The sequence below is a fragment of the Pongo abelii genome, chromosome X (assembly GCF_028885655.2).
Source record: "Pongo abelii isolate AG06213 chromosome X, NHGRI_mPonAbe1-v2.0_pri, whole genome shotgun sequence".
NCBI lineage: Eukaryota > Metazoa > Chordata > Mammalia > Primates > Hominidae > Pongo > Pongo abelii.
In genome coordinates this window covers 137,782,574-137,801,863 of record NC_072008.2, presented here as the reverse complement: position 1 = coordinate 137,801,863, position 19,290 = coordinate 137,782,574, and the positions used below count along the sequence as shown (strand labels likewise).

The following is a 19,290-nucleotide window of genomic DNA, read 5'->3' as shown; positions in this document are numbered from 1 at the left end:
ACTGTCCTAAGTGAGAAAAGCATGTCTGACATACAAGGTAACTGGGATTTTAGGTGAAAAAATATACATTATATATGGATAGGGAAGATAAGAGAATGTATGGCAAAGACATTTTAAAAGTTATTTCTTCTAGTTTTCATTGAGATACCATTTATTTTTGGCTTTGTAATTTCTTAAAATACGAGCAGATTTCCAACAGCAGATGTTACCTTTATAATTCCTTCAAAGAGAAACCTCCTTGTAGAATAAAGTATAAAGAAATTTCCAGCTAGGGAAAATAGATGTTGATATATGGAAACATGCAATTTGTGTAAGTTGGTGCAGAAGACTTTGTATAAAACTATGCCCAGTATAAGTCAAGTTATAATTAAGGTGAAATAAATGTGCATATATATGTATAGCAATATTATATATTATATATGCCATATTTAAACTGTATAATAAATGGAGCAATAAGAAACATTTTTGTTTGTTTGTTTGTTTTTTGAGACGAAGTCTCGTTCTGTAGCCCAGGCTGGAGTGCAGTGGTGTGATCTCAGCTCACCGCAACTTCCACCTCCCGGGTTCAAGCGGTTCTCCTGCCTCAGCCTCCAGAGTAGCTGGGATTACAGGCGCACGCCACTGCACCCAGCTAATTTTTCATATTTTTAGTAGAGACGGGATTTCACCATGTTGGGCAGGCTGGTCTTGAACTCCCGACCTCAGGTAATCCGCCCGCCTCGGCCTCCCAAAGTGCTAGGATTACAGGCGTGAGCCACTGCGCCCAGCCAAGAAACATTTTTTTCCAGTGTTTTGATTACTAAACATGAAGACAAAAATTTTATATAATGTGGCCAAACTGAGAATCAGGAGTGGCAATCTCCTAGGCAAACCATCATGTACAAACAACCAATTTTAATATAAATTCATTGTCACATATGAACATAAATATAAAACTCTGTGTGTATTGAAAGGAGTAAGAGGACATGATCCAAAAAGTTATCAGTGGTCTTAATCAGTTTTATGATAGCGCTTTACTCTTTATCAGTGCATGGTTATTTCTGAATCCTTGGCAAACATCATGTCTTAATTACTAATGAGGAAGTGGTTTTAAGGCTTATCTCTAAGAGATAAATGGTAAATACGGATACAAAGATAAATACACACACACACACACACACACACACACACACACACACACGTCCCTACATACCCAATAAAGTGGTGGGAAGCAATTGGAGACCACTTAATGGCATCGAAAAGTGTCTTCAAATGGTAAATGAAATCACAAGACAAAACTCTTGGAATGAGAGTTATTTGGGCGCTTCTCTTAAGACTCCAGCCAAATGGCTGCCAACAAGTCAACACATAAGACTTAGATCTCTATCCTGAAAATATAGAATTCCTTGGGAGCCTTACAGATGGATGAGCCAAGCAAGGACATGTGGTTTGGTACTTAGAGATAACCTCCCGGCCTTGAGTTTGTAGCATTTTCTTTTTCTGCTTAGGCCTGGATTCTTGAGTCTTGAATCCAGAAGCAGACAATGTGATAACTTGGGAAAATACTGGAGATGTAATGCTGAGTGAGCGAGAACACAACTGTGAAGGCTAAAACTATTGGAAATGCAGTTCTTAAAAAGAGAAGGCCTCAGTTTCGTTTCAAATGGAAACCAAAAGCAAAAGTGCAGCAGCGTGATAAGATTGTCCCAAACTGGGCAAAAGTAAGACTGCCATGTTTCCTGGCGCCTTTTTCTTGCTGGTGTTTTTTTGGACAGAAAGGGCGGGAGAAGGACTAGGGAGCAGTACTTGTTGGCATATCTGGAGCACGACTGCCATCGTGAGGAAATAGTTTTAAAATACCCTACGCCATTACAGCGTCCGTCCCGTGAGGTCTTTCGGTTTAGAAACGTCCGTTCAGCGGAGAGATTGAACAGGCCCTGACCCGAAATTGGGCTTCCCTGACTTCTCTAAGTTATTCCGGGAGCTCTGGGCAAAGACTTGATGCTAACATGACAAAGGTGATATCCAAGTGTAAAAGCCTGTTGTTGGCGAGGCCGGACAGAGCCAACAGCTGCCAGAAGTCCGGGCACAGGAAGTTGCTGGGTGGGGCTTCCGTTGAGGAAAACTTTTAGGGCCCAGTGCAGGGCTTGCGCCCATTGTCTCCTGTTCCTGCCGCTGTCCCTCAGAAGATGGTTCAGGCCAATTCACCTTGTTCTGGAGCCATAGAACCTGCGCACCTTGTGATAGCAGCATCACAACTCATAAAATAGGCTAATTTGAGGAGATACCTTATAACAGCATTTGTGCTTGCTGGGGGATCTCATACACAGCAAAGTCTGGACCCCATTGCCTTAGAGCAAGGAGGGAAATGAAGAAGCATTGGGAGCCATCCTGCCGAGCCAAAAAAGGCCAAATCTCCTGCTTAGAGAGCAGAGGCATACACTAAGAGGCCAAAAAATGTTATGCCTATAGCCAAGGCCTGTCCCCTAATAGAGCTTTGCCGTCATCTCAGGTCTCCTGGTGGGGTTGGTGGGGAAGAAGGGAGGAGTGCTCATCTCTTTATTTGTTCTCCCAGAGGATGCTGAACTCCTTGAAGTCTAGTGATTCTCCTCATACATAACAATTGTTCTTCTCTGTTACTTCTTCATAAAAAGCTCCAGATGAGGATAACTGGTAAGCCTGACAACCCATACTTCTTGCTCCCAAGTTGGTGGAGAATATTACTTGGGATTCATTGCATAATGGAGAAACATTCTGGCGCCCTCTTCTACTTTCCTCACTCAGGATTTGACCTCACAGAGTAGTTGAAGATGATTTTTTGTATGTGTGTTTGCGCGTAAGTGTCCTGTGACTAAAAAATTTAAAACTTTCTGTTTCTGTCGTATTTAAACCAATGGCAAAATTGGTAAAGGAATTAAACAGGCAATTTACAAAAGAAGAACTCCAGCTGTTTATTAAATAAATGAAAAGATACTCAATTTTACTAGTGTTTACGACGCTCCAATTATCTACACACATTGTGTGTATGTATATATTGTGTTAGTTTATAAATATATGTACCAATATTTGCACATATTCCTATATCTATGCATACATACCTGTTATATATTTATATGTACTATATATATACGCATGCACATTGTTATATACAATTTTACAAATATAGAGGTATATATATATATAAAGACATGTATGTGTAAATGTGTGTGTGTGCACAATTAAAATAATTCTATTCACTTAAATATTATATTCAATTACATATTAATTATTTCAGTTAAATATTCATTATAACTGATATTATAGTAAATAAATATAACTGAATTATATTAAATATTAAATAATTCTATTCAGTTAAATGATTCTATTCAATTAAATATCCTGTTTAATATTCTTTTATCCCCAAGGCTTAGAACAGTGCCTGTAACGTGGCAGCAACTAGATAAATATTGGTTAAAGGAATGTATGATTTCCTCTACATATTGAGAGATCTGAGATGATAAACACCAAAGTGCAAATAGTAGTTACTGTACTACCATATACTGTTTATGAATGGGTGCTCATGCCTCTTTTTTAAAAAACATTTTTCACATGGAAGGATGTTTTATAAAAGATAAGAAACATCTATTGTTTTAATATATTTAAAAATACAATTCCAGATTATTAAGTATCATCAATAGTAAGAGGCCTTTTTTTTTTTTATTTTTATTTTTTTTGAGACAGAGTCTTGCTCTCTCGCCCAGGCTGGAGTGCAGTGGTGTGATCTTGGCCCACTGCAACCTCCGCCTCCCAGGTTCAAGCAATCCTCCCACCTCAACTTCCCAAGTAGCTGGGATTACAGACATATGCCACCATGCCTGGCTTATTTTATTTTATTTTATTTTATTTTATTTTATTTTATTTTTTGAGATGGAGTCTCGCTCTGTCGCCAGGCTGGAGTGCAGTGGTGCAATCTCGGCTCACTGCAACCTCCACCTCCCAGGGGTTCAAGCGATTCTGCTGCCTCAGCCTCCAGAGTAGCTGGGACTACAGGCGCGTGCCACCACACCCAGCTAATTTTTGTGTTTTTAGGAGAGACAGGGTTTCACCATGTTGGCCAGGCTGGTTTCGAACTCCTGGCCTCAAGTGATCCACCCTCCTTGGCCTCCCAAAGTGCTGGGGCACCAGGCGTAGGGGAAACTGGACACATTGGAGGAGGTCAGAAAATTTTGAGATAAATTTTTCGAGGAAAATTAAATTCATCAAAATCCGTAATATGAATGAGACTCTTGAGAGATATTTTAGTCAACTTGTATATGTGTGTGTTTGAATGAACTATGAGTACACAGACCATCAAATGAAATGACTAGTAAATTATTCTAGGGGACAGAGACTAGAGGAAAGATGTCCAGAAAAAGAAAAGCAAACACAATTTAGTACATGGATCATCTCAAGATATTTACATTGTCGTAGTATTGTATGCATTAAACATTGACACAAGCAATTATAGCTACATTGGGAGGATGGGAAGAAAGGAAGGATGTAAGTGAAGTAGTAATATTGATATTAGTGAAGTGTAGTGAGGGCAAAGAAAGTGAAATGTTCTTCTAGGAGGAAGAGTATATATTATGAATGTATGGGTTAGTTTATAAATTGGTAATATGGGCATTCTATTTAGGGATACGTAAGCAAGTAAAAACTTACTAGCTAAGAGTGTTAAAAGTGTTTCAATCAGCCGGGCGCGGTGGCTCACGCCTGTAATCCCAGCACTTTGGGAGGCCGAGGCAGGCAGATCAAGAGGTCAGAAGATCAAGACCATCCTGGCTAACACGGTGAAACCCCGTCTCTACTAAAAATACAAAAAATTAGCCGGGTGTGGTGGTGGGTGCCTGTAGTCCCAGCTACTCAGGAGGCTGAGGCAGAAGAATGGCGTGAATCCGGGAGGCGGAGCTTGCAGTGAGCCGAGATCGCACCACTGCACTCCAGCCTGGGTGACAGAGTGAGACTCCGTCTCAAAAAAAAAAGTGTTTCAATCTCGGAGGAATGTCAGAGATGGCATAATGTTGTTTGAAAAGTATTGTACAAATAACTAATGTTGAAAAATGTGTTCACGTATAATTTTGACTTAAAATCTTTAAAAACTGTGTCTATCTATCTCTGTATCCATCCATCCATCCTTGTGGTATATAGGCAGAATTCTAAGATGATTCCATCTCCCTGTATAATTCCTTAAGTATGAGTGGGACCTGTGAATATGATAGATTATCACTTCTCTGATTCCTTTATATTATATGGCAAAAATGATAGGGTCTCAAAAGGGAGATTACCCTGGGGGGGGGCCTGATCTAATCAGGACAGGAAAAGAGGGCCTGGTGGTCTGAGATCTTCTCTTTTGCTAGCCTCAAAGAAGTAAGCAATTATGAGTTCTATAGCTGCAACAAAATGAATTCTGCCAACAACCACATGAGCTTCCAAGAGGATCTTGAGCCTCAGATGAGTCCCCAGCCCTAACCGACACCTTGATTGCAGCCTTGAGCTGAGGACCTACCTGAGCTATGCCCAGACCCCTGACTCACAGAAACTGAGATAAAAAATGTATGTTGTTTTAAGCTATTAAGTTTGAAGTAATTTGTTACATAGCAAGAGATAATGAATACAATGCTTACACACAGGGAAGAAAAAAAAAAGAAAACCTAGTAGTATGGACTGAAAGTTTGTGTCACCTTGAAATTCATATGTGAAAGCCTTAACCCACTGTGCGATGGTATTTGGAAATGAGACTTTTGGGAAGTAGTTAGGTTTAGATGAGGTCATAAGGGTGGAGCCTGCATTATGATTAGTGCACCTATAAGGAGATGAAGGGACAGAGGTTTCTCACTTTGCCTTGTGAGTACAACAGGAAGGTGTCCATCTGCACACCTGGAAGAGGACCCTAGCTAGGAACTGAATTGGCTGCCACCATCATCTTGGGCTTCCCAGTCTCCAGAACTGTGAGAAATACATATATTTTGTTTAAAAATCTATGATGTTTTTATGGCAGCCCTCCTTGACTAAAACATCTAGAATAAAGTACGGAGAAATATTAAAACTGATTTCCTCTAAGAAAATAATGTAGGAGATTCAGTTTACAAACTTTAAAGAACATATATTGACTTGTTTTGTTAAGGAAAATAAAATAGTAAAATGCAAACCTGTGAATTCAGTGTAATGACATAAGTGAAAAAGGAGTGTGTGTGTGTTTGTGTGTTTGGACTTCCGCATTTAGCATTGTAAGAAGTGTATTGATAATTACAAAGACAAATTGGTCACATGACAGATGTACTGAATAACTATATGTTTTTAAGTGTATGAAAAAATAGATACACCAAAGTGCAAAGAAAAGTTACATCTGAAAACTGGTTTTAGATAAGAACTCACCTTTTTGTTTAATACATTTCTTCATTAAGAGTTTCCTAAGAACAGGCTAGGCCCAGTGGTTCATGCCTGTAAATCCAGCACTTTGGGAGGCTGAGGTGGGAGGATCACTTGAGGTCAGGAGTTCAAGACCAGCCTGGCCAACATGGTAAAACCCCATCTCTACTAAAATCACAAAAATTAGTCAGGCGTGGTGGCGGGTTCCTGTAGTCACAGCTACTTGGGAGGCTGAAGCATGAGAACTGCTTGAACCCAGGAAGTGGAGGTTGCAGTGAGCCGAGATTGCACCACTGCACTGCAGCCTGGGAGACAGAGTGAAAGACTCCGTCTCAAACATAAATAAATAAATATAAAGGTACATTTGGTATGTCACATAAGACATGTCAAACCAATGAGAGCTATATAGGCTATAAGAAAATAATCTCAGGAATTTGGCCAAATAACAGCCTTCCACCAAACAAAAAGATTAGTGTCTCCTACAAAATGGAGGGAGATTCCCTGGTAACCTAGAAAGCTGTGTCAAGGACCATGATGCTAGGTGACTAGAGATGACCTTTTCCAGGCCTGGAACTTACGGCATTTTCTTCTCCCATTTCATCCTGGAATCCTGAGTCTTGTTCAACTTTAAGAAGTCAACTTAATAAATTGAGAAAATGCTGAAGAACTAATGTTGAGTGAAGAAGAGCTGAACTGTGAAGCCAAAGATCTGGTGGAAATTTAATGCTGGAAAAGGGAAGATGCCTGACTAGGGTGGGGTGGTTCAGGACTCATTTTGATTTAAGATGGAAATAGAAAGCAAAAGCACAGTGGTGTGAACAAGTTTCCTCAAACTGGGCAAGAATTGAAACAGTTTTGTTTCCTTGTGCCTTTGTCTTTTGTTGGCGTTTTTTCATACTGGATGGGCGGGAGAAGAGGCCCTGGGGACAGGGCTGGTTGACATTTCTGGAGCACTACTGCCATCGTGAGGAAGTCAGTTGATGAAAATCCAAGCCATGAACAATTCCTCCCAAAAAACCAGGATGTCGAGGAAGGTTGCATCTGTGGGGAAGTTGGGAAGCCTTCTGGCCTCAAGTGTGATGTCCTTGCCTTCATCTCTCAGACCTTCTAGGATCTGTGGACAAAGGTGTGATATAGTTGTAGAAGTGACCAGAACTGACCAGGGAGCAGGCAGGAAGTTCATGCACAGGAAGTCCTAGCGGTGGAGCTTTTGTGTCCTCCCAATACAGGAAGAACTAGAGGAAGCAGTTTACTGCTAAGTGCAGGGCTTCTGATCATTTGCCTCCTGCCCCTGCTCCTTGTTGTAGAGGCAGACAGTCTAGGACACAGTCCTCTAGCACACTGGGGCCTGGGATATGAGCCCCATTTGGCAGTACTGTCGGAGCTCGGAGTACAGGGGGGAAATTCCCACTATTTATTGTAGAGCATATATTGAAGAATGCATTCAGAGCTGAGAGGCAATAGATAATTGACAAGAAGGGTCAATAACTCTCAGGAGTGTCTTGAAGACATGTGATAAAGCAACCCTTAATGATCCCAGATGTCTTGTGAAGGTGAGAGGTCATTGCTGATCTCCTGATCTCAGTTAAAACAGACCGAAAGAGAAGGCCTGAACTAGATGGGTTAGCGTTCCTGCCTTGGAGCTGCATTTTGACTAGCTCGTATGTTTGAAGTAGGGTAGACAAATGTGTGGAGACAGAACTGTGGATGGCACTAGCAGTGGCCTCAGCTCAGGAATTCCTCAGGCTCAAGAATGTTGTGCTCACCTCACCTGGCTATGCTTAATAGAGGCTAACAGGCCTGATTGCAGATGGAAACAATTTCATTGTTTCAGGCATAATAAAAATAACAGCAAAAACAGGAAACCACAAGCAATTATTTGTCAGTGTTTACTGCCCTTCAACCATTGACATCCATTACAGATCATTAGCTATTCCAAGATGAAAAGTTAAAGAGAAACAATTCAGCCAGGAAAGAGAAAAGGAACCAGGCACAAACTTCGCAGAAGAAAAAGGCCACGGAACTACAAAGTCCATTGGCAGAGGTTCTCAAATTCACCAATACTCAAGTAAATTACAGTGTGACAAAGTCTCAACCATTCCCCACCTCTTCAAAATATCCCTGAGTAAGCTACTGAACATGAAACCACTGATAACACCTAGTTTGTGTGAACATTTGTAGAATTGGACAAGTTCCCGTGAGGTGGGAAGCATTGTCAATTGGTTTAACTATTTGGTGGGCAGTATGTGTGCATCATTTAACCTTTCACATGAGCACACTCTTTGTCCAGAGTCAAGGTCACATTCCCATAGGAGACAGGAGTGTAGAGATGAGTAGGTTCATTCAGCTTTCCTCTGCAACGTCAGAGAGTGGGAAGGAGCAAAGGGTCTATTCTCTAGTAGATTGACTCCACATGTTTCAGCTATACCAGGTAGTCCTCTTAAGTCCTTGAAAAGACTGAATTCCATTCTCAGTGTCCACATCAGTAAAGATATTCCACCTCTTTGATTAGGGGTTAAAGCAAATTATTGACTCTTTGGGATCAAACCATCCTAGTTTACTAATACAAGAAAACAGGCCAGGTGCGGTGGCTCACACCTGTAATCCCAGCACTTTGGGAGGCCAAGGCAGGCAGATCACGAGTTCAGGAGACTGAGACCATCCTGGCTAACACGGTGAAACCCCGTCTCTACTAAAAATACAAAAAATTAGCTGTGCGTGGTGGCGGGTGCCTGTAGTCCCAGCTACTCGGGAGGCTGAGGCAGAAGAATGGCGTGAACCCGGGAGGTGGAGCTTGCAGTGAGTCGAGATCCCGCCACTGCACTCCAGCCTGGGCGACAGAGCAAGACTCTGTCTCAAAAAAAAAAAAGAGAAAACAAAGGAAAAAATAAAGTCTATCTCTCTCTACTTATTCCATGTATGACTACTGTAAGTTGAGTGCATATATATGAATTCTAAAGAATGAATTCGCAGTCTTCTAACGAAGCTACTCGTTGTGTCTACCTTCCTGGAGTAATTATTTTAAGGCCATGCCCTCAAGTATTAACGTTATACGTGTCTCCATGTTTGAAATAGTAACAAGCAAGGTTTACATTGGAAATCAAGAAACAAAGGTATACCCTTCAGGTTTTAAAATAGCCTTCAGTGTAAGAATCAGTTTCTCTGAAAATTATACATTGCTCTGTTTACATATGGAAATTTTAAAAATCACTTTTTATGGTGAAGAAAACAAAAATCTTTGGGCAAATTTATAAGTAACACAAAATCCAATCATCCGAAGGATATTTAATGACCCATGCGGTGGCCTTATAATAAAAGGGAAAAGGAAAAGGAAAAATTTCAAAACCCAAGGAGATCTGCAAACTATGGGGAAGCCTAAAGTCGTACCAACAAACCCATGAGTGCTCACACATACATGTACTCATGCAAATATTCAAATAGAATAGATTTAGAAGAGAGCAGAAGAAAGAAGATCAAAATACTCATGCTTGTTTTCATGGACTACTCAGCATTTTCTCGAAAGGATCATGTACAGAGATCATCTCTGGTACGAAAGAGTGGCACTAAAGAGGCAAGTTTTCTGGGGGTCCTGATGTACTCAACTCCCTGAAGGATATCTTGTCAGGCCTACAAGGAAGCTTCATCAGAAAAAGGCTAAGGAGCAGGCACACAGAACAATACTTGCTAATCTTAATGAACAGTTAGATCCTGAGCCTTAAAGGCCTCATCTTCCTTAGAAGAAAGCTAAAGAACCCATTTCTGTCCCATTAAGAGAGCTGAAATGAGAGCAGATCTCTCCACGTGGGTATGCCTTCACACTGGACCCTAGAAAAAATGCTGCAAAGCCACTATAGCTGTTAACTCCTGGGCTCAGAGAATACCTCCAGGCCTTCTGGTTGTGTATATCTGCACTCTTATTGATGTTCTGGAATTTATTGACTTGGCACAGTGACACATGCTCCTTTTCCTCAGATCCCTCTTGCTCTAGGCAACAGAGGCACCAGACTTTTGGTGTCCCTGAGACCTCCAGCTGCTGTTAGATGCCACTTCGAATGAGATTCATTTTCCCTCCTCACATTCTAACGTTGCTAACATTGGGGCCCATACCCCAAAGTACAGGGATATCTTGTGCCAGCCCAACTGTCTCATGGTCTAAGGGGCAGGGTCAGGAGACCAATGCCCAGAAGCTGTGTGTAGACTGTAATTTTTCTATAGTCCTGCCCACAGTGAGAGGAAACCAAAGCCCTGCATCAGTCCTGGTACCTTACTCAGCAGCTTCTTCACTGAGATTTTGCCTTTGTCCAGACTGAACTCCTGGAAAGCCTAAGAGTTGAAGTTGAGAAGGCCCATCCTGGGGTCAGGCCCTGTTGAACCTTTGAATTTGCTAAATCTTTCTTAACTGCTAGATAGGAGGGAAGTTCAAACCCAAAGCTTTTGCTTTTGTCAAACTACTTCCGCGCGATGGCAGTATGGGCCCAGAAAAGCCAAATAACCCTGCCTCGGCCCTCTTCTCCCTCCCATTCCATCTGAAAAAAACCACCACTAAAAGGCAAGGCCACCAGGAAATATGGCTACCTTGTGTCTTGCCCAGTTTGAAGAAACTTGCTCACACCGCTGAGCTTTTGCTTTTGGTTTCCATATACAATCAAACTGAAGCCTAAAACCACCCACTCTCATTAGGCATCTTTTCAGTAATTCAGTTTCCTCTACCACAACTACATAGATCTCCTCATCAGTCACCATTAGATATGTAGGATTTTCCCCATTTTCAAGTTTTCTGATACAAGGTTCAAGTCCCAAGGAGTCCATACATGAGGAAAAGATACTGCTGGAACTCCAAAGCTTGTATGAGGCTTGGCTATCTGTCTCCATCAGACGTTGTAGTCTTTGACCTGGCTCATTTCCCAGGCTCTTATGGCGTACTCCATTTTCTGGCTCACATATTTTAGAAAGTAACCAAAATGGCATCCTTCTTTTTAAATGTCTTTCCAGATGGAGAACTCACTAATAAATATTTCAGTTGCTCAAACTTGATGTTCAAAATAAATACTCATATTTAGCTATTATCATTTAAAGACGTTAGAGTTAAGCTGTTCCATAGGTTTTGAACTAATATGTTAAAACATTATCAACTTTATCGTATGACATTTTCTTACACTTTTATATTTTTATGCCTCATATATATTCATGTTTTAATTTTCACATAGACGATGCTTTGAATGAATAAACAAACAACACATTTTAAATAATTAATTGGGCAGTTAGGTAGAGAATGTACATTGTGTATCCTCCTTAGATAATTGTATAATTTATTGTCCAAGTTGGACAACTGTGTGAACTGTGACTTCCTAAGGCAAACTGAAAGGAATGTTTACCCTATTTATCATTCCACAGTCTTGAGACAAACACTGATCACATCTTTATACTTTATTTACGTAAATATATTGATAATTTTTTTTTTTTTGAGATGGAGTTTCGCTCTTGTTGCCCAGGCTGGAGTGCAATGGCACAATCTCAGCTCACCGCAACCTCTGCCTCCCGGGTTCAAGCGATTCTCCTGCCTCAGCCTCCCAAGTAGCTGGGATTACAGGCATGTGCCACCACGCCCGGCTAATTTTGTATTTTTTTTTAGTAGAGATGGGGTTTCTCCATGTTGGTCAGGCTGGTCTCAAACTCCCAACCTCAGGTGATCCGCCCGTCTCGGCCTCCCAAAGTGCTGGGATTACAGGCATGAGCCAACGTGCCCGGCCTTTTTTTTCTATTTTTGAGACAGAGCCTTGCTCTGCCACCCAAGCTAGAGAGCAGTGATGCAATCTCGGCTCACTGCAACCTCTTGCTTCCTGGGTTCAAGCGATTCTCCTGCCTCAGCCTCCCAAGTAGCTCGGATTACAGGCGTGCGCCACCGTGACCAGCTAATTTTTATATTTTTAGTAGAGACGGAGTTTCGCCATGCTGGCCAGGCTGATCTCGAACTCCTGACCTCAGGTGATTGGCCCACCTTGGCCTCCCAAAGTGCTGGGAGTACAGGTGTGAGCCAGTGCGCCTGGCCGATAAATTTTAATTTATATATACACATACATGTTTACAAAAATTGGGCATTGTCCTGCATATTTTTTCTTTTATACTTTTTCTCTTGGTTATATTATGAGCATTTTGACAGTTGTACTTTAGTTATCCAAAAGTATAATTTAAAAATATGAAAATAGCTATTTATTTATAAGAAATAGAAATATTTCTACTTATATAAATATTTATAAGAAATAGAAATATTTCTACTTATATAAATATTTATAAGTAGAAATATTTAAAATTAAAAGAAATAGACTCTTTCAATACAGAATATTTAGAAAACATGGAATTCAGATAAGTGAACACAAAATGACCTATCGTATTACTATAATCTGTATGTATTTTTTCTTTAAACACCAATTGCATAATAGAGTATGTTGGATTTTTTCCTTGATATTTCTATTTTCTCCTCTTTAATCCACTCTTCATTTTTCTCTACTTCTCTGTGTATCAAATGGCTAATCTGTATGGACTATGTAATCTGGCTGTCTTGCTCTATGGGTCCTGGTTATGTTCTCCTATAAAGGATTCTGGCAGGATTTCAGGAGTAGGTTAGGTATTTATTTAATCAGATCTACGGGTTTGACTCCATCCCTTAGCCAAATATCACTATCTTAACAGTATCCAGGAGGAGTAATTGAAATATTTGGCAAACAGCCTTAACAAATACCTATATACTCATAAATATAGTTAAACAATGTCAGCATTTTTAAAAATTAAAACATTAGAACCTGAATGTGACTGTATATTTCTACATTCCCAACTCTAATTTATCTTTTTTTTCTGAGCCAAAGGGGTCCTTGGGCCTATACGTAGCTAGGGATAAGTGGGGCCTTTATGGGAATTTCTCCCTTGAGCTTGCTCGCCAGGCTGGAGTGCAGTGGCGCTATCTCGGCTCACTGCAACCTCTGCCTCCTGGGTTCAAGCAATTCTTCTGCCTCAGCCTCCTGAGTAGCTGGGACTACAGGCACATGCCACCAAGCCCAGCTAATTTTTGTATTTGTTTTAGTAGAGAAGGGGTTTCACCACATTGGCCAGGATGGTCTTGATCTCTTGACCTCGTGATCCTCCCGCCTCAGCCTCCCAAAGTGCTGGAATTGCAGGCGGGAGCCACCACACCCGGCCAGAACTTTTAAAGCTTGCAATGAAAAGGAACAGATTGTGGAAAGGGCTTGGCCTGATAAACAGGTGGACTAATAATTGGAAGGTCAACTGAGTCGGACTTATTTTTGCCAGTTGTTCCCCTATGCCAAGAATACAAGATAGAACTGAATTTGTTACCTGAGTCCTCCCTGGACCTGAGACTTGGAGAATGCAAGAAAACCAATAAAAGTTGGGAGGCTTCCTCAAAGTGCCTTGGAAGTGAGCTGACAGTTTGCCTAATCTAGATCTTAAGAATGTGAATTCTGAAGCCTGACTAATCCGATTTTAAAATTTGTTTCTAACTATTCTTCTGTGACTTTGCATAAGGTATTTAAACTTTCTTTGCAGCTGGGCACGATGGCTCATGCCTGTAATCCCAGCGCTTTGGGAGGCTGAGGCGGGCGGATCACAAAGTCAGGAGTTCAAGACTAGCCTGACCAACATGGTGAAACCCCGTCTCTACTAAAAACACAAAAGAAAATTAGCTGGGCATGGTGACAGGTGCCTGTAACCTCAGCTACTTGGGAGGCTAAGGAAGGAGAATCGCTTGAACCCAAGGAGAATTGCTTGAACCCAGGAGGTGGAGGTTGCAGTGAGCAGAGACCACACCACTGCACTCCAGCCTGGGCAACAGAGCAAAACTGCGTCACAAAAAAAACAAAAACAAAAACAAAATACAAAAAAAACTTTCTTTGCTATCTGTCCTCGTTAATTAAGTGGCTAGAATCATACTACTTACATTAGAAGGATGTTGTGAAGAATAAATATATGAATTTGTATTCAGATCCTTAGAATATTCCCTGGTACGTGGTTAAGTCTTTGATATTTGTTAGCTATTGTCCTTGATGGTGGTATTCCAGTAGCTTACAGGAGTGAAGAACAGTTTATACTCTACCACTTGTGGAATTTCAGCTACTTGTTACTTAGTAACTCCAACAAAATAAATTGTAGCCCACTTAAGCGGCATAAGCAGCCTTAGGCCCCTAACAGCCTCTGAACAAGCCAACCTTTCAATCAGCAAATATAGTAGCTAGATGAGAAAAATGACAACTTGAATTTAAAAACAAATATGAAATTATTAAGATTCAGATGCCTCCCAAAAGCCTTTATTTAGGAAAATGCTAAACCATTAGGAAAAGTTTTGAAAGGGAGATCAATTGACATTGAATGAGAGGCTAGAAGGATCAACTGCATAAAATATCTCAAAACAAAGGAAAAAATAAAGCAATGGGAAAAATAAGGAAAAGTTAATAACCTTAAAGATCTAAGGTTTTAACATATTACTGAAAGATGTTACAATAGGGAAAAAACAGAATAAACAAGGCAAAATTTAAGGTAACAAGTAGAAGAAAACTTCCCACAGTTGAAGAAGGCCCAGATTGTAGAGTCTCACTATGGTATAGAATGGAATAAAGATATGCACTAAGCATATGTTGGTAAAATACTAGAATTATTAAAAGGTCACCTTATAATCTTCCCAGGTAAAAATTAAAACTTACAAATGAAATATTGGAATGAGACTGCATTCTGACTTCTCTGTAACACTGGAAAACAAATATCAATGGAATAACATCTATAGACTATTGGGAGAGAGAGAATACAACATAAGCGTTGTGTGTCTCCAGCCAAGAAATTATTCATCAGTCAGGCTGAACAGAAGTTCCTTGTGCATATGGAAACCTTCAGACAATATATCATCCACATATCCTGTATAAGGATAATACTTGAATAAATATCTAGCCATGGCCGGGCGCGGTGGCTCACGCCTATAATCCCAGCACTTTGGGAGGCTGAGGCAGGTGGACCACCTGAGGTCAGGAGTTCGAGAGCAGCCTGGCCAACATGGCGAAACCCCATCTCTACTAAAACTACAAAAATTAGCCTGGCATGGTGGTGGGCGCCTGTAATCCCAGCTACTCGGGAGGCTGACGCAGGAGAATCGCTTGAACCTGGAAGGCAGAGGTGGCAGTGAGCTGAGATCTCGCCAGTGCACTCCAACCCAGGTGACAGAACAACATTCCACCTCAAAAAAAAGAAAAAAAAGAAATCTAGCCAAGTGAATATTCCAGAAAAGAGAACTTAAGTGGATAAAGAAGGAGAAACAGGAATAAAGACCTTACACTCTTTATAAATGAAGAACATAAGCACTCTAAATAGTCATAATTGAGGGACTATACTGCAAAGGAAATAACATGAGTACAGAATAAAAATATTAAAGAATTTTAACAAATATTTTAAGTAGGAAAAATATAAAAGGACGAATTGGAATACATATTTTAATGGACACAACATCTTGGGTTAGTTTTGAGGAAGAATATCAGGTACCTTGAGCTAAGAAATAGTGTGCTTTGGGGGACTTTGTAGTACTTTGTTTCGGGCAACATTAGAAAAATATGTGGCTATTTGTGGACATGGAGAAATGAAGGTAACTATTAATGGAAATTAACAATTGGTAAAAAGATATAATCAACAACTCAAACATCAAAAACAAGAAGTGGAAAAAAAAGTAATAAACATAATGTAGGAAGGCAGGAATAAAGTTAAGTGTTTTCTTCATTACAGTAAACTTGAGTGGACACAATTATCTCCTCAAAAGACAGAAGTCATTATACTGGGCTAAAATACAAAAAGCAAAACAATAACAAAAACAACCCTATACAGTACTTTTAAAAATTAAGTCACTTAAAGCCAAGAATTATAGGAAGTTTTGAAAATTAAGGTTGGGGCAAATAAATATCACACCAAAGGAAAGTAGCAGTACCAATATTAATATCAGGCAAATGCGCTTTTGAAGTGAAAAGCACGAAAACATAAAAAGAAGGACATTTTGCAATGATAAATAGAGTAGCATTGAACCAATAAATCAATTGTCATAGAACTGATACCTTTATGATACTGCATTTTCCTATGTTTGATCATGGTGTCTGCATTTATTTCAATCTTCTTTACTATTACTTAGTAATTTTTTTTTTTTTTTTTTTGAGACAGGGTTTCACTCTTGTTGCCCAGGCTGGAGTGCAATGCCATGATCTCGGCTCACCACAATCTCCACCTCCCGGGTTCAAGCGATTCTCCTGCCTCAGCCTCCCAAGTAGATGGGATTACAGGCATGTGCCACCACACCTGGCTAATTTTGTATTTTTAGTAGAGACCGGGTTTCTCCATGGTGGTCAGGCTAGTCTCGAACTCCCGACCTCAGGTGATCTGCCCGCCTAGGCCTCCCAAAGTGCTGGGATTACAGGAATGAGCCACCGTGCCTGGCCTACTTAGCAATTTTACATGATTTTCAAATGAAAAGTCTTACACATCTTTTATTCCTAGTTAATTTATTTTTGTTTGTTTTTTGAGACGGAGTTTCGTTCTTGTTGCCCCAGTGCAATGGCACGATCTCAGCTCACTGCAACCTCCGCCTCCCGGATTCAAGTGATTCTCTTGCCTCAGCCTCCCAAGTAACTGGGATAACAGATGCCTGCCACCACACCTGGCCAATTTTTTTGTATTTTTAGTAGAGACAGGGTTTCCCCATGTTGACCAGGCTGATCTCGAACTCCTGACCTCAGGTGATCCACTCGCCTCGGCCTCTCAAAGTGCTGGGATTACAGGCGTGAGCCACCGAGCCCGGCCTATCCCTAGTAAATTTATAGTTATTGGTGCTGTTGCACATGGTGTCTTCTTTAAATTTATGTTTTCTAATGCCCTTTGCTATATAGAAATACAGTTTACTTTTATATATTGATCTTATGCCCAGTTTGATGTATTCTCTTATTTTACACATGTATAAAATTATATAATATATATGACATTTTACTTTTCTTCTTTTCTAATCCTGTTTTCATTGCATTTTTCTTTTTTCATTGCCTTCAGGACTCTATTTGGTGGAATTGCTATAATTGAGTAGCCTTCTATTATTCGTGGCTGTGAAAGGAATTCTTTAGCTATTTTCCCATTAAGCATTATGTTAGATGTAGGTTTCTGTAGATAGCTCTACTAGATTGAATGTGAAAACATCCTAGATTCTCCTCCAAGGGTGAATGTGAATTTTCAGTTCCTTTTCCAGGAAAAAGGTGGACTCTTTTTCCCTATTTCTTGAATCTGGGCTGTCTTTGTGACTTGATTTAGTTAATAAAATTCTGAAGTCATGGTGTGTCAGCTCTGAGTCTCACAAGACTTGTGTGCTTCCACTTTCCCTTGCAAACCTGCTACCAGCGTATGAATATGCTCAGGCTGGCCTGTTGCAGGATGGGGAGGAGAGACCAGCAGTCTCTACAGTGAATTTACCCCCAAACATGTAAGAGATAGCATTAGCAGAGCTGCCAACCTGACCCAGTGCTGATGCCAGATGCTTGACAATCCAGGCAAGACCATGATAACAACAACACAGTATATTTGTAGTTTTTTTTGTTTTGTTGTTTTTTGAGACAGAGTCTTTCTCTGTCACCCAGGCTGGAGTGCAGTGGCATGATCTTGGCTCACTGCAATCTGTGCCTCCCGGTTTCAAGCAAATCTCCTGCCTCAGCCTCCCGAGTAGCTGGGACTACAGGGGCATGCCACCACGCCCAGCTAATTTTTGTAATTTTAGTAGCGACAGGGTTTCACCACGTTGGCCAGGCTGTCTCGAAGTCCTGACCTCAGGTGATCCGCCTACCTCAGCCTCCCAAAGTGCTGGGATTACAGGCGTGAGCCACCACACTTGGCCTTACTTGTAGATTTTTGAGCTATGATAAGTGCTTGTTTTTTAAGCCACTGAGTTAAAAAATAGTTTTTCACAGAGCAATGATTAAATGATACAATAAACCAGATTATGGAAGTTCCTTTATATTCATGGCTTCCTAAAAGTTTATATTGTAAGTGCTGTTGAATTTACCAAATATTTTTATTTTTCTGCATCAATTGAGATGACCATATACTTTTCTCCTTTATTTGGAAAAGTGATGTATGACATTTAGTCTTTTTGCAATGTTTTAACTCCCTTTCGGTCATGAGATAAATCCAAGTTGATCATAGTTTATTGTCTTTTACAGAACTATGGATTAAACATGCTCATATCTTTCAATTTTTAAGTCTCCACTTATAATTGAAGTGAGTTTGTATTTTTGTCTTCAGTCACAATCTGTGTTTGATTTAGATACCAATGTTATAAAAGTTGCTCAGAATATGTTGGGGAGTAATTCATCTCTATTTCCCCTCTAAAATATTTCGAATAAGATTGGAATCATCTTTTGCTTAAAAATTCATAAAACCGGACAGGCATGGTGGCTCCTGCCTGTAATCCCAGCACTTTGGGAGGCCCAGGCAGGCGGATCACCTGAAGTCAGGAGTTAGAGACCAGCCTGGCCAACATGGCGAAACCCCATCTCTACTAAAAATACAAAAATTAGCCAGGCATGGTGGCATGCACCTGTAACCCCAGCTACTTGGGAGGCTGAGGCAGGAGAATCACTTGAACCCAGGAGGTGGAGGTTGCAGTGAGCCGGGATCGCAACATTGCACTCCAGCCTGGGCACAAAGAGTGAAACTCCATCTTAAAAAAAAAAAAAAAAAAAAGAATTCATAGAACCAACCTGTAACCATGTGGGATAAGTGCTTGTGTTAAAGGAAAATCCTTAAGTGTGTTTTATTTTTTAATCGTTATACTTCCCTTCAGGTTTTTTCTATCTTCTGCTCTTTGCCACCTGTGAGGTCCCTGAAAATGAAGGCCAATACTACCCAGGT

The 19,290-nt window shown here is 40.5% G+C and overlaps 1 protein-coding gene across 3 annotated transcripts in view; it reads left to right on the top strand.

The window, feature by feature from the left end:
• The window catches only part of LOC100938331 (MAPK regulated corepressor interacting protein 2-like), a 136,009-nt gene that overhangs the window by 6,488 nt on the left and 110,231 nt on the right, over positions 1–19,290 (top strand). For 2 of the 3 annotated variants that reach the window (XR_010139054.1, XM_063721405.1), the window contains exon 3: positions 19,223–19,288. The exons of the other annotated variant lie outside the window; for it this stretch is intronic. The gene's annotated coding sequence lies outside the window, so the exon portion shown is untranslated. The remainder of the gene's footprint in view (positions 1–19,222; positions 19,289–19,290) is intronic. 3 annotated transcript variants of the gene reach the window in all.